This window comes from Crocodylus siamensis, chromosome 2, assembly GCF_052110815.1.
Source record: "Crocodylus siamensis isolate JL-2025a chromosome 2, ASM5211081v1, whole genome shotgun sequence".
Lineage (NCBI taxonomy): Eukaryota > Metazoa > Chordata > Crocodylia > Crocodylidae > Crocodylus > Crocodylus siamensis.
In genome coordinates this window covers 86,674,785-86,688,592 of record NC_143396.1, presented here as the reverse complement: position 1 = coordinate 86,688,592, position 13,808 = coordinate 86,674,785, and the positions used below count along the sequence as shown (strand labels likewise).

Genomic DNA, 13,808 nt, shown 5'->3' with positions numbered 1-13,808 from the left:
TGTACTCCTGCCACCCTGCTCTGGGCTCCACTGGCACTGGCCCCAGGACACTGGTGTGGTCCCCATGCTCCTGCTCACTCCCAGTGCCCCCCAGCCCTGCAGTACAGGTGGGGGACAGCGCACAGCCATGACCTCGCACTCACCGGCAGGTAATGAGCTGGTGCTGAGTGTGAGGAGGAAAAGCAACCCCTTTGTCTGATCTGTGGCCAGCACTCCCTGCTGCAGCTGCTCGCAGCCCACGTGGGGTTGTCATGTGCAGGCACAGGCAGCCCCACATGGGTTGTGAGTGGCTGCATCAGGGAGTGCCAGCCATGGGGCGGGTGAGGAGCCACTTTTCTCATGCTCAGAACCAGCTTGTAACCTGCCCCTGCAGCCAGCCTGGGCTCCCTGCTGGCTCCGGGCTCACCTGTCCACAGCTGGGAAGTGTTTGCTACCACTGCCTCTGCGCTGCCCAGTGCATGAGCTCCTGGCAGCAGCAGCAGCAAATGCTGCCTGGTGCAGCAAGTGGGGGTGCCGCAGCTGCTGCTGCCACAGTGCAGCTCCACTGGGCTAGCCCAGATCCACGTGGGGCACAGGCTAGCAGCGAGGCTAGGTTACAAGCTGGTGCTGAGCATGAGTAAAGTGGCCCCTCACCCACCCCATGGCTGGTGCCCCCCACTGCAGCTGCTCAGAGCCCATGTGGAGCTGCTTGTGCATGCTCAGGACAGCCACACATGGGCTGTGAGTGGCTGCAGCAGGGAGAGCCAGCCATGGGGCATGCAAGGAGCTGCTTCTCCCTGTGCTCAGGTTTTCCCTGGGCTCTTTCCCTGCCTGGGGTGCCCCCCCCACTTACCTGAGATTCTGGTGCCAGAGGAGCCACATGGTCCCAGGCCAGAAGCCCCTGTGGGGGCTTCCAGATGGGGGGTGGGGCTGGGTGGGCCTTGCTGTTGAGGGAGCCCGCTGGGCTTCCCCAGGTCCTACTGCCCCGGTCCCTGTCATTTTTGACAGGAACCAAGGACAAATCAATGTTAATTTTCACGGGCCATATTTTGCCCACCCCTGCTCTATACTAATGCTAGGAGCATGAGGAATAAGCAGGAAGAACTCACACTCCTGCTTGCAGACAATAACTTCAATTTAGTGGAGCTAATGGAAAACTGGTGGGGCCCTACCCATGACTGAGTGGTACACATTGAGGGCTACAGGTTGTACAGAAGGGACAGAGTAGGGAGGAAAGGGGGTGGGGTTGTTCTGTATGTAAAGGAGCATTATACATTTACCCTAATCAAAATGGGATCAGAGGAGGAGAAAGTTGAGGCACTGTGTGTTAGGATACATGGAGGTCAAGGGGAAAGGGACTGTTAGGGTAGCTTGTCATACTTTGTTTTAAAGTTGCACCTGTTTATAGAGTGGGGAATTATAGCATTGTTTAAAGTTTTCTTTTATATGCAGCCTAAAGTTCTGTATAGCCTCACTGTTATCTCAATTTTTCATTTAGCTGGTATTTACAATATCAACTGGCCTTGTTTCTTGCAAGCAGCTTATATCCTTGAGTTTGTTCGCATGATGTTTCTTGCCTTTTTCTATCACTGTGAGAAGGTTTTCTAACACAAAATAACAATAGTTTTGTTACTAGCTCAGATTAACTGAACTTGGCACTAACCAGCTGAATCAGAGGAATGGAATAATTAAATACGTTAATGAAAGGTGATAAAGGAGACCAATAGACAATGCTTAAAGTAAGACACTGGAAAAAGCCCAAATTAAGAGGTGTGCTCATAATGGGAATATTACACAAAGAAATATGCTGACTAAATAAAATATAACCCATAGGCTAACTGCATATAGACCAATCCAAAAGCAAGGAGTCATCAAAAAAGTCAAGTTAAAAAAGCATGAAAGGGGAAAGCAAAAAAGTTAAGTGGTGTTTTTGTCTTCATCATCATTTACACCATAAATCCAGCTTTCAACACCTGTCTGGATCATCCCAGCCAACGATGCACCCTTTGCTTCAAAAACTGAGTAGCTGTCTTTTTGATAAGGCAAAGTAACATCTGGGATTGGGTGAGATCATTATACTAAGTGTTTTTTCTCTCTAAATATAAAAAATAGCTGAGATAATACTTGTTGTATTAATACAGTTAGACTTTGATTTTAGGACACTAAGTTGTCTGTGTTCATATGTCACATTCCATCTCAGGGTTAATTGTGCTTTAACAATCCCTAAGCACCACTTGCTGGTCAGTGGTGTGAACAGGACTTGGTCGTGGGAGTCTGCTACAGACCACCACATCAAGCGGAAGAGCTAGACTTGGAATCCTTGAGGCAGCTCTCAGAGGCTGTACAGTCTAGAGACATGGTTGTCATGGGGGACCTAAACTACCCTGACATCTGCTGGAAGGAGCAGTCAGCCAAATCCTACCATTCACATAGGTTCTTAACCTGTGTGCAGGACCTTCACCTAATACAGGATGTATACATACACCTAGGAGGAATGCCTTACTGGACTTGGTGCTGGCTACAGGGGAGGACCTAGTAGGGGAGCTGCAGATTTGTGGTCACCTTGGGGACAGTGACCATCATTCAGTCAAATTCATTATATGTCGTAGGGTGGGTAAGATAACTAGTAGGGTGGAAGTGCTTGACTGTAGGAAGGCTAACTTCAGTATGCTTAGGAGTCTAGTCAATGATGCACTGCAGGAGAAGAGTATTGGTGAGATGGGAGTCCAGGAAGGGTGGTCATTCCTAAAGGAAGTGATCCTTCAGGTGCAGAGGGAGACTATCCCAGTATGAGGGAAAAGGGAGAAAAGGAGCCAGAAAACTTATTTGGCTAAACAGGGAAATCCTGGGGAGCCTAAGGGCAAAATAGAAGGCATGTAAGTGGTGGAATCAGGGGGAAGCTACCAAGGAGGAGCATACCTACTTGTAGGGAGGCAGTTAGAAAAGCCAAAGCAGATACAGAGCTGAGGCTGGCAACACAAAGATAACAAAAAGTCTTATTTTAGGTATGTAGGGAGTAAAAAGGAAGGTACAGGGCAGCAAAGGACCCCTACTGAACAAGAAGGAGCAATTAGTGACAGACAGGGAGGACAAGTCTGAGCTTTTCAATGATTTTTTTGCCTCACTGTTCCTGAACAGGGCTCAAGATAAGTCTCTTAATGGGTTCTTAGATGGGCATCAGAGGGACACCAGCCCACCAACTGTCAACGCTGACTTGGTGCAGCATGTGGATGGACTGAATGTGTTCAAGTCAGCAGACCTGGATGAGCTGCATCCGAGAGTACTGAAGGAATTGGCCACTGTCAAAGCAGAACCACTGTCATGGCTGTTTGAGCACTTGTGGTGCTCAGGTCAGGTCCTGGAGGACTGGAAAAGGGCCAATGTGGTTTCTATTTTCAAGAAGGGGAGGAAGGAGGATCCAAGTAATTATAGACTAATCAGTTTCACTTCCATCCTTGGAAAGGTCTTTGAAAGATTATGAAGGATCATATTTGTGGGAGTCCAGCATGAAAAATAATGCAGCAGGAAAACCAGCATGGATTCATAGCAGGTAGATCATGCCTGACCAATCTTCTTTCATTTTATGACAGGGTCACAAAATGCTTAGATGCAGGAGCAGAGGTGGATGTAATTTCCTTGGATTTTAGCAAGGCCTTTGATGCAGTATCTCATCCCATTCTCGTAAAGAAATTAAGAGGCTGTGACATAGATGTTTACACAGCTGGGTGGGTGGCAAATTGGCTTAATGGTTGCACCCAGAAAGTGGTAGTAGACAGGTCAGTGTTGACCTAGATGGATGTGGGCAGTGGGGTCCTGCAGGGTTTGGTCTTTGGACCTATACTCTTCAATATCTTCATCAGTGACTTGGATGTGGGTGTGAAGCATACTTTGTCCAAATTTCTGGATGATACTGAATTCTGGGGTGAAGTGCACATTCTGGAGGGTAGGGAACAATTGCAGGCAGACCTGGACAGGTTAGAAATGTGGGCAGTACACAGTAGGATGCAGTACAAGAAGGACAAGTGCAGAGTGCTTCATCTAGGGTGCAAAAATGTGCAGTGCACCTACTGGCTGGGAAGTGACCCTATCAGCAGCACAGAAGCGGAAACGGATCTCGGAGTCATAGTGGACTTCAAGAGGAACGTGAGTCATCAATATGGTGAAATCATCAGCAAAGCTAACTGCACTTTATCATGCGTCAGCAGATGCATGACAAATAGAACCAAGGAGGTGATACTTCCCTCTGTGCAGCATTGATCAGACTGGAGCTGGAGTACTGCATCCAGTTTTGGGTGCTGTACTTCAAGAAGGATGTTGATAGACTTGAGAGGGTCCAGAGGAGGGCCACTCTTATGGTATGGGGCTTACCATAGCCCTATGAGACGAAACTGAGGGACCTGGACCTCTTCAGCCTCTGCAAGAGAAGGCTGAGAGGTGATCTTGTGGCCACCTACAAATTCATGAGTGGGACACAGCAAGAGATTGGAGATGCTCTGTTCACCAGGGCATCTCTTTGGGTAACAAGGAACAGTGGTCACAAACGGACAGAGCAGATTTAGGCTAGATATCAGGAAAAACTTCTTCACGGTAAGGGTGGCCAAAATTTGGAATGGGTTTCCAAGGGAGGTGGTGCTCTCCCCTACCTTGGGGGTCTTTAAGAGAAGGCTGGATAGGCATATGGCTGATCTGACCCCAGCACTCTTTCCTGCTGAGGCAGGGGTTTGGACCCAATGATCTGTCAAGGCCCCTTCCAACTGTAGCAACTCAACTGGTGAAATAGTGTGTAGATATATATCTTCTCTCTGACTTTGAATCTAAAAACAAGCAAAATACTAAGACACCGTTCACTGACATTTGGAATGATATTCAGTTTATATTTAGAGTAGGATATTTGCAACTCTGAACTTCATTTTTAAATGAAAACTATATAGTGAAGAATATGATTAAAACCTCTAAGGTCTGATAAAGTTCTTAAGCTGGTTACATAGCTAACACTACTGACAACTCTGCAAATTGCTTATTGTTAGGAAAACAACATAGCAGTAAAACATCTTCACAAACTATTGCAAATATCTCTGCAAAGATGCAGTGAAGTAAGGTACATGACAAGCAACTGACAAAAGTGAATTTGAAGATCTCTGTCACGTATAACACAAAAGCCTACCTATGACTATGAATGAGAAATGTTATCATTTAAACTTGACTTCAGGCAAATATTATTTCTAGGCAAGGTCTGGCACTCTAAAGAGTATAAAACTAGAGACATCAAAGATAAATGTAACAGGTTATACAAGAACTCATACCAATGATGGGAAAATGTACTGCTAATACTCCCCAAAATACAACATTATTCATTGTTAGATTGAGACCCATTTCCCATTTTGAACAAGCGCTGAGTTGAAAAAGTTGTGGTGTGGAATTGGACTTGGTCACTGGGGCTCTGTATTTCTTACTACAGTATGAGAAGATATTTTCTTGTTATCTGTGATAGAAATGTAACAGACTCATAGGGCATGTCCAGATGTTCATGGATGTTGGTTCCCCGGGGACAACTAGTGACCTTGTGCCAACTTGGCCAACACTTCTTGTCCCTGGGGAATGCTTGTGCCACATGTGCTTTGGCATGCGCCAAATTGCCCCAGGTGGTGTAGGGGAGGCACTGTGCTGGCCCCAGTAACTTTACCTGGTGTTCAGGGGGCTTCCCAGAGCTGCAGCCATGGTGATCCTGCCAGGCTTGAAGCGGCCTGGCTCTGCTGTTTAGTAGTGCAGGCATGCTGCCCCAGCGTGCGTTGATTCGGGGTTTTTTTCCTGAAGTTTTTTGGGCCCCTGGATATCCAAGGGTCAAAAAAATGTGGAAAAAAAATGGAGCAGTGCACGCTTGGGCAGCAGGCCCTTCCAGTGCAGAGAACATCAGAGTGTGCAATATGTGGTATTGCAAACATGTTTGCAGTGCCACATACCGCACGACTGCACTTGTTTAGTATGGAGAGATCAGGGTGGAGCTGGCAGGAGCCATGGAGGGTAAATGGCAGCTGGGGCAGGGGGCAGATGTGGAGGCAGGGGGAAAGAAGATGCAGTGGCTGGGGGCCAGAGACTGAAGGGGTGAGGCATCTGCACAGTTGGCGGGGTTGTTGGGGGACAGGATAGGCAGACATCTGCTACAGCTCCAACTCTGACTCCAGCTCCAAGCTGCAGCTGTAGCTATAGAAGCAGCCACCTACCCTCCCTCACTTGTACTTGAATCCATGTTAAATGGCAGAAAAAAAATCCTGTCTTGGATTTGAGTAAATACGGCCTTTGATCTTTGGAAAAACTTTGAGGTTGACTGGGATGGAGTATAATGCCTTCAAGTTATTCTAAGCATTAGTAAGCAATGAAATGGCTACATTTTTTAATTTAGTTTTTTGTTAAGCTACCAATAAGTTAAGAAGTTTCCAGAGATCTAAATGGCACCATATGAAGAAAATATTTCCAACTTGCAGTCAGAGAAAATATCTAAGCCTATTTGCAAATGTTAAAGATTTTAGTAAATTTTAGCAAATTACATTCAATATTTTGACTGTTTAAGCTAACAGAAGCAATGAGGTCTAAAATCCTGGCCTTATAAAAATCAATAGGATTTTGTCACTGGCTTCAAAGGAAGCAGGATTTTAACTTAGCTCTGTATAGACAATTCCACCGAATCTGCACTTCTGGATACTCTTGTAGTTAGACTGAGGCCCTCTGGCCACATATATGATTTTCTGATTTGTGTGTATAAATATAGGTATGTAATTATGGGTATAGTATACTGGTTTATACAGACTTGATTATCACCATATTTGCTTGAATATAAGATGACCCTGAATATAAGATGAACACCAAATAATTAGATTCAGGGAAAGCAGTGGCTAGGGGCCCTGGTGCCCTTTGCCCTACCCACTTCTTCCCCCTGAGACCTTTCTGCTCCCCTTGGCACTTGCACTCCTTACTCCCCAGCTTCCCATAGCTTCTACCTCTCCACCAAAGTTTCAGACTCTTTCCCACTGCATTTCACAGTCTCTGGCTTTTCCTCCCAAACTTCTCCCAGTCTCTGCCCTTCCCCCCCCTGCAGTTTCTACCTTTTCCCCCTCCCCATCCTTATAGTTGGACCCTGTTCATGGTGCTCCATCCTAGAGCCCAGCATGGGGAAGCTCAGCACTTGCCTGGCCATGCAGCAGTGTCATCTCTATTGATCGACTGGGCAGGGGATAGAGTTTCCATGTGCCCTGTGCCTGGGAGAGACCTCAGCCCGAGTTGGAGCTGAACTGGATCTGACAGTAAAAGGGAAGGAAAGGGGTGGGGGCAGGAGCTGCCAAGGGGAAGCTGCAAGATGTGTTGTTGCCAGGCTTGCCCATTTTCAAGAGGCCTAGGCCTAAGCTGCAAAAGTGTGGCTAAGACAGAAGGCCCCAGAAGCCAGTATCTGAGTGACCAGAGCATGAACCTTCAAGGATGTAACAACTGGTTTGGTCAGCAAAGCAAAGGAAGTCGTCCATACATTGAATTAGACGCAATCAAACAAAGCACAAGGCTTGAGAGGAAACACTATAAGAAAGAACCTTAAGTAGTGATTGCTATAGCCCAATGTATTGAATGTTCTTTTGCTAAAATAGCTGTATTTGTGTTAAAAGGCTTTGATGAGTTGTAAAAAACAAAGCAGCCTTGTCAGACCATAAACTAAGGTGAAAAAGTAGCAGGCCGGTGTTAAACATGAAACAACATTCCACAATGGGAAGGGAAAGGAATAAAGACTCCTCCCTTTTGCTCCTTTTTCAGGATGTAAATTCCAACTAATTGACACCTTCAGGGCTGTAGTAAATATAGTTCAATCCAGTTCCAAAAGTTTTGGTGAAACAAAGACATTTTAAATAAATCCTATCAGGGGTCATTTATTACAATATTGGGGCCAGTCAGCTATAAATATTGGGCATAGGTTAGATGGGACTTCTGCATTAGTTCTTCTAGAAATTGGACTACTTTGGAGCTCAGCAAACCAGCCCAAGTGCCTAGGGAAACAGAGAAGCCTGGCCAGCAGATCTGTTTCTTCTCTGGATCCAATGTTACATAAACATTGTCTTTATTGATACAAATAAGTCTTTGCTGTTGCATTTCTGAATAAAGCTTCTGAGTTGTGTCTGGGATGGTTTTATTGCTCATTAAATTTCTTCTCACCCATAGGTAAAATTTAGGTTAACAAAGTGGAGGGGCAGGGTGAGGGGAGGTTGCTATAAGTTTGACTTGGGCCCTGACCCAGGCTCGGGGCCAGAGTCAGAGTTGCAGCAGCAGCCTACTCCCCCCTCCAATTTATATATGAATATAAGACAAGGGGCTTTCCCCCCATGCTGACTGGGGGAAAAAAACTCATATTCAGTTACATATGATATGTTGTCACGCACTCAGTTTCTTCAAGGAATAGTGATTCCCGGAGAATAACCCTAGTCACAGAAATTTACTACAAGCACATGGACAGTATTCTTCTATAAATGGCAGGGATATAACAATAAAAGCCATAGGTATTTTGAAGGGCAAGATGATTTCAGATTTAAAAGGTGATTGAGAAAACTAAAACTGCCAATAGAAGACAAGGAGAAAAGTAAGCAGTTTGTGTATCTGAACTGTGATGCCATTTTTGGGAAGTTATTAAATGCATGGGAGAAAAATCTTAATAGTTGAACCAATGCCAGAATGCCATTTCTGGGAATAGTGAATAACTTCTGAAAAGCAGTGAAGCTTTTTTTTTCCCCATAAAAACATCAGTTTTGAGAGAACATGGTTCATTAGGAGTTTTAATAAGCAGCAGAGCTGAGTGGCTATTCATTCCTAGTTTTAAATAGTATCACTTTTGCTCTGCATGTACCCCTTTTGGGTTTGCTTTCCATGGACAGTCATGTGATTGAGTTTTACTGCCATGACATGATTGTTCATAGGAAGCAAATTGCAAAGTTACATATGTGAGGACTCAAAAAAATGTCATTAAAATTGCATGTATTTTAACGTATATGTAAGTAATCACATCACAAGCATTTTTACATTCATCCAATCAGGAAACAACCATAATGGTCTTGGTTCTTCCATGTCTAGTCATGTTCACCTTAAAAAGTGTGCATATTGACTATAACCAGTGAATTTTTTTTAGAATAATTGAGAGAATTGAAACACTCTCCAAACAAAACCAACAAACACTTTTCAGATGACAAATTGTAGGTGACTGCAAGCTGTTTGCAAATATTCTGAATAAGAAAAGCAACTAGTTGGATAAATTATTAATTATGAAATGATCAGTAGCCTCTAGTAAGCAGATAACATGGAGTGGGTCATCTCAGTGTATGCTTAATACAGAGCAACCTCATTATAATAAACCCCACTGGAGTGGGAGAGAATTTAATTTAAAATGGTGTTTACTAAAGTAGTGTTAGTCAATTTACTGCAGCATAATACCAATAAAAAAATTGGTACTTACTTTTTGGATTGTTAAAACAGGACCTGTTGCTAAGTATTAGAGTGATGCTGTCACTGTAATAGTTCAAGAAATATGCAAGACACAAGGAATTTTGTGGGTGATCTTTTTATTGGATCATCTGCCTGGTTTGGATAGACTTAGATAAGCACCAGGCCTCCTTCTTCAGCTCTCTTCAGTTTATTATTAAGAGGTTGTACTGTATGTGTTTACAATAACTGAGGCAACACAGGCAGTCAGTGAAGATGTAAATTGAGGAGTCAGTGGGTGAGAGACAGGCTGGGTGGGGGCATGGGCAGAAAGAGGATGAATGTAGCAGTTAAATAGCAGAGAGGTACCTGGGGAGTCAGATGTCAGGCAGGTTATATAATGTGTCATAAATCCAATGTCTATATTTAGTCCATGATTTTTTGTATCCAGGAGGTTGATGAAGTGGAGTTCATAGGCTCATCTCTGAGAAGTGTTTTGTAGGTTTCCTTTGAGGATCAGGACTGAGAGATTGGAGAGAGAGTGGTTTTCTTGTGAGAAATGTGCCCCCGTGGGTAATTGGGGATTCCTGTCTTTGATAGATTTCCAGTGTGTATTCATTCTGGTGCGCAGTTGTTGTTTGGTCTCTCCTACGTATTTTCCATCAGGGCATTCGGTGCATTGGATGAGATATATTACATTTCTGGAGGTGCAGCTGTAAGATCTGGGAATGCTGATGGCTCTGTTGTGGGGTGTAGTAATTGTGGGGGTGGTGGAGATGTGTTGGCTGGTTTTGCATTTCGTGTCATGGCATGGTCTGGATCCATTCGGTGCATTCTGGGCCTGAGGAAATTGGCTTCTGGTGATGAGCTTAGTGAGGTTTGGTGCTTGTTTGAAGGTTAGGGTGGGTAGCTGTGGGAAAATCTCTTTAAGACTAGGATCTCTTTTTAGTATGGGTTGCAACTGTTTGAGGATTTTCCATATGGGTTCAAGAGAGGGGTGATATGTCATAACCAGCAGTGTGCGATTTGGGGGGGGGGGGAGGGGGCATGAATTTCTTCCAGGTGGCTCTTTCAAATGTGCCATCTATCTCTCTGGAGGAGAGTCCTTGTTGGGTGTCAAAATCCCTAGACTTTTAGGATGCCCCTGTACTTCAAGCAAAAGAATTTTCAATGACAAAAATTAGGTCACAGTCCTACAAAGCACTGAAGCTTGTGAGAAGTGTTGCTGACTTCAATAAGATCACACACAGGCTTTAAGTTAAATACATGGTCAAGTGACTGGCTGAATAGGATTGGATTTAAATATGCATTTAAGTGCCTTGAGAGTTTAGGGCTGAAGTGTTTTATTCAATCTGGGCCCCAGAGAGGAAAATCCTTCCTCTTTGAAAATCTTGTCCTTCCCTTGCCAACGGCAACTTCATTCTCTTCTGCAGTGTATTCTCTAGAACTTAATTCATCCTAGCATTTGGATGAGCTGACTCATGGGATGTCCACCTTTTCCTTGGGGAGTCTCCATAGATATATTTGAAAATAAACTCTGACAATTGTCTGAGCAGCAGAGTGCCTGCTGTGAGAGTATTAGCTTTTGGGTCTGATTACATCAAAAGTTTTAAGGGACACTTGAAGGAAGTATTATTTTTTAAATCCTCTCACACCTGATTTATTTTGTTTTTCAGTAAAGGCCAGTACAATACTTTCTTCAGATATTGACCTATTAAAATATGGAAGCTAGCTGTGTACAGAAGGTGTTTCCTCCATTAATCTGGTTGCCATTCCCTCTGTGCCACTGAAATTCAAAGTTAAACTTATAAATTATCTGATCTTAACATTTAAAATATGCCCTCTTCTCCTGCACAGCAGACGGTAATGAGCAGCCTGCAGTCATCTGGGCTATGTTTCCTTTCTTTAATTGCCCCTAGAATTAAACAAAAAAATGGTTTCCCAAGTCTCCTCTACTCTATCAGTGAAACAGGATAAAATACTGCAGGTCCTAATGAGCCAGCACACTTGGAGTTTTCCTCCTTGGTCTTTAACACCACATTTACGTTTTTCTTCCAGATTGCTCTAACTTCTGCCTCTTTATCTCCATAGAAATCAAATGCTATAGCTCAAATTCATGGAGCAGAGAAAATTTTGTACTATTAAAGAGAGATCGTCTTCCTTTCCTTTGCAAGGAATTTTGTTTTATTTCCCTAATGAAGGAGTTGGGTCTTGAATTACAGAGCTTTTTAAATCATAACATTTAATTTCAAACTTTGTCCTTTACACTCTATTAACTGAGGTGCTGTTTCTCTCCTTTCTCTCATTTTCAACTAGAAATTGATCTCATTGGGCATAAATGAATAAAGACTTCAAAGTATTTCAGGTATTCTAGGTTTCAAAAATTGATTGCTTACCTTTTTAAGGCCTTGTCAACACAAGGGATCAAATAATGATATGGTTGTAACTGAATGGGTTAGAAGTATTTGTAGCATTAATAGCACACGGTGTCCTTGAACATTGTCAGCAGTATGCTGTGTTAGAGGTAACTTATTTGCAGAGCTTTCAAAATAAACGTGAGGTAGAAAATGTGAAAGAACCCTAGTAGCCAAGTAGCCAAGCACCCAGTTACTCCCCATGATGTAACTGGGTGCTTGAGTGCCTTGGGCAGCAGCATGCCAGCGGCTCTGCTGCTGGCCGCAAGACTGAGGCTGTGGCTTGTGCCCGAGGCTGGTGGTCTGGTTCCACTTCATTGTGCTACTGGTAGCCACACTGGTATAATTTAGTTGCAGTTAGCAAAATGCTAACCTTTATTGAAGGCAAAAAAAAATTGTGACGTTCAGGGCTTTTACTTAATTTAATGCTAAGTGATTAATTTGTGCTATATGCAGTATGCAAACAGAGTATGCAAATCTCTTGTATTTGGTAACCAGGCATTTCATTGAGTGGGGTTTGGAGAGCCTGCTTTTGCTTGATGCATGTGCCTACCTCTGTAGGTAGGACACAGTAGGAGAGAAAGACTTAACATGACTGCAGGTGCTACGTTCCCAGCATGGTGTTACCTTAATGAATTTTTTAAATTAAAACCTTTGTCATAATCTGACAGACTTGCACAAACTTCCGTGTTGGGATGGTCTTCTGAAAGCACTCTAAACTTCTGTGGCCATACCCTGATCCACAGAGTGGCATTTCTCTAGCCACTTCAGCACAGCTCCAGCCAGAGTGCTGGTAAGGTATTGGCATTTCATTCAATTTAATACTAAAAAAAACCTTTTCATACAACAGAATAAGTTAGAATACATAGTATTCTAACTTGTTCTGTACAGGTAGATATGATAGAGGTATACCGCAACTGACAGAGATAAGAGGAACTATGCTAAGTGAAAGCTGCTTTAGATATATCACAGGGGTTTTTTTCCCTTCGTTTTATAATTAAAAGATGATAAAACAATGGTTTCTCAACTGTATCCTTTCTGTTGCTGTATATATCCATAAGGATATAAGCAATAACATTTTACTACACTAAGACAAATACTGCACCCATTTTGAGAAACTGTCTTTTGTCTGATATGGGTTAGGGCAAAATTCAGGGGGTTTCTAATTTGCATCAAAATTAACTTCCTTCGATGATTTCCAAATGTGGTTGCAAGATGCATGCAACCTTGAAATTATGTATTCAGACCCAGAGCCTGGGCCCTACTTTTGGATTGGAATAGCTACTTTTATGCTGCAGGATGGCAAAACAGATCAGTATCTAAGCACTTGCATTCACTCTGATGAATAAAACCAATTTAACTTTAATAAGGCAAAACTGACTTAGCTGAGAACGTTACTGACAGATGAAAAGGGTACAAGCAAGCTGCCTTTTATTCCTCAAGTTCAGTTTAAGTTCACATCCAATAGTTTGCCTGTGACATCTTAAATGAAAATAAGTCCTGCTGATCTTTGAATGATGCTGTTTTGCAAGTAGTTTATGATCAATGTAATACATTCATTTAATTCATACTTCAATTACAGCAATAAGATGCAGAAGTCAATAGAGTTTTACTGTGTATGGCAGGACTGAATATGGCTGTGATAGGACTTTTTCCACAGCTTTGGAATGTATCTTTTGTGCAAGAAAAGATTATTGTTATTATTTTAAATTATAATTACATTAAACCGGAGGCATATTAATGGGTCCACCCCAGTTTATAGTAAAAAACCTAACAAACTTCAGTAGTACTTGCATTATGAGTATTTTCACAGAAAATGGAATTTTGTTTGTCTATTTTTCCTTTAGCGTAAGGACCCCGCCCCCCGCCCCAACCCAAAAGTATGATACAACTGGAATGGAAAATTTTCCACAAAATATTGATGTCACTTTCACTAAGACCCAGATCACAATAATTAGGATCAGTTCAGAT

The 13,808-nt window shown here is 43.1% G+C and overlaps 1 pseudogene; it reads right to left on the bottom strand.

The window, feature by feature from the left end:
* Positions 1 to 1,473: 1,473 nt before the first annotated feature.
* Positions 1,474 to 10,432, bottom strand: LOC149870464 (uncharacterized; annotated as a pseudogene).
* Between the last annotated feature and the right edge of the window lie 3,376 nt (positions 10,433 to 13,808).